Here is a 2,494-nt window from a genome sequence, read left to right as displayed (position 1 = left end):
AGTTGCCAATTTAGTTATGCATTATGAACCTTCATAAGACTTAGTTCTGAAAAAATTAGACAGCGTTACTTGTAGTTTAAACCAATTTTATAATCAAATTATTCTTGTCCAGATTTTACAGAAAATAAATGAAATTAATCACTTAAAAATACTTTTCACATTATTTAATGAGAACCTATGATCTAGAAAAATATTTTATTTCAATATATAGCATTAGTATCAAAGACTTAATTATAAACTTAAAGAGGCATTAAATGCTTACTCACAACAACCCTTGAGAGCCATATTTCCAGTTTTGCTTTTTAAAAAATCTTACTGTTTTTACTGTTTGCTAATAGCATATACATTAAAATTTTATCTTTCATGAATTAAATTCTTAAGTGCAATATATAGTGTAGTCCCAACATTCTTATCAAACTGCATGTGGCATTTTTACTTGAAGTAGGTGAAATGTTTAGTTTTGTGGGCATGTGAAATTTTAATTCAAAGTATTTTCAAGCTTGATGTGTGCTATGGTCTTAATGTGTCTCCCAAGATGCATATACTGAAGTTTAATTTTCTAAGTAATTAAACTAAGTGGGACCTTCCAGAGTTGTTTGAGTCATGAGAGTTTCCCCTTGATGAATGGGATTGATGCCTTATCAAAGAGGTTTCAAATTATATTACAACAGGACTGGAGATTGAATTCAGGCCTCCTGGTGCTTGTTAGACAGGTTCTATACTACTTTATCCACTCTGCCAGCCCCCCCCCGCCCCACCCCGTTCACTCTTTTTGCCTTTCCTATTTCCTCAGGAGTAAGAATGCTGTCATGAGAAAATGGCATCAATGGAATAAGCCCTCATCAGATAGCCTACCAATGTCTTGTTCTCAGACTTCCCAACCTCCAGGACTATAAGAAATAAATTTATGTTCTTTAAAAAAAGGCAGTTTATTAAGAAAAAATAATGAGCTATTCATCATTTTATCATGCAATCACTACAAATTATTTATATCTTGTCTGCTTATGATGTACACATGTCCTGGCTGAGATGTGGCTCAAGTGAGTTGGATAGCACCTACCTAGCAAGTGCAAGGCTCTGACTTCAAATTCCAGTATCACCAGCAAAAAAAAAAGATATAAATTTCCTTACCTTCTATATTGAATGTTTTCCTATAGATAGTTAAAAAATAACCAGTAGTGTAATTTAACATTATTTTCCCAAATTAAGATCAAGCTAAATATCCATAAATAATTCAGGTGAATTAAACAAAAATAATTATATATCTTTCTGTTCTACTTTTATTCCATGATGTCATTTGTCTAATATTATTGTATTTTGGGAGATTTATAATCAGATGTGTCAAAGAAGTTTAATTAACAGTCACTTGGTGGCCAAATTCTTCAGTATCTCTTAACCCACGAGGATTCCTCCGTTTTTATATCTATTCTCCTAATGGAAACAATGTATCAAATTTTAAAAATAATAAATATTTAACACCAATTATGATACATATATAATTAGCAGGTGCAAAACTAAGTTTTGTGGAACTTAATTTGGCAAAACTCTTTTAGACAAAAGTGAGAACTATGAAATTAATACACTTCTGAAAGCTTATTTTACAATGTGAAAAGAACTCACACACACACAAAAAGAATATTTCAGGGCTAGAGGCATGGCTTAAGTGGTAGAGAACCTGCCTAGCAAGTGATTTTAAACCCCTTTACTATCCAAAAAAATAAACCAATGTTTAAAGGTGAAAAATACTCCAAAATAATTGTTATGACAGCCATAAAAAACTACTATTAAGATTTATTGGATTTCTACATGAAAAGAATTCTAGTGGTTGCTTAAAATTAGGATTTATTATTGCTATTTGCCTGATTGCTTAATAGGGGTCAATTGCATTGCCAATTTTATTGACATTTGATGTTCTACTTTTGCAAGAATAAAAGTTGTGTAGTTTGCTATATGTAAGAATTTTCTTTACCTTTAAATGTTTACTTGCACTACTTAATTGCTTTTTGTCATATTTGAAAATAATTTTGAACAAAAGATACAAAATATTCTTTAATTTATAACAGAAGACTTATTGTAATGAGTTTTAAATTAATATGAACTATATCAACAAACTAAGAGTCATTAAATAACTCCTTCTATGTGTGGAATTAGTAGTATGTTCAGAGGTTTTGTTATTTGTGTTCTTATTTCTCAATACAACCTCAATGGCAGGTTATGATTGTTTCTTCTTTTTAATGGTGTTACTTAACCAGAGGAACATATATCAGTTACTTTCAAAAATAACCCTGATGCCTTACATTGCATAAACATGTAGCTTTATTCACCAATGTATTTGATACACAAGGTTTTCCATGTGTACCTCAACATGAGAAATCTGTTAAATTTTTTGTTAGGAAATTTCTCTAAAATGGAAAAGAAAAAAACACAATGTGTTTATAATTGTGTATGCCACATTGCTGTGTGTTTTTCTAACAGGAGAGAATATTTAGCTTGA

Source organism: Castor canadensis, chromosome 1 (genome assembly GCF_047511655.1).
Source record: "Castor canadensis chromosome 1, mCasCan1.hap1v2, whole genome shotgun sequence".
Taxonomy (NCBI): Eukaryota; Metazoa; Chordata; class Mammalia; order Rodentia; family Castoridae; genus Castor; species Castor canadensis.
The sequence above is the reverse complement of the archived record's forward strand: the minus strand, read 5'-3'. Positions refer to the sequence as shown.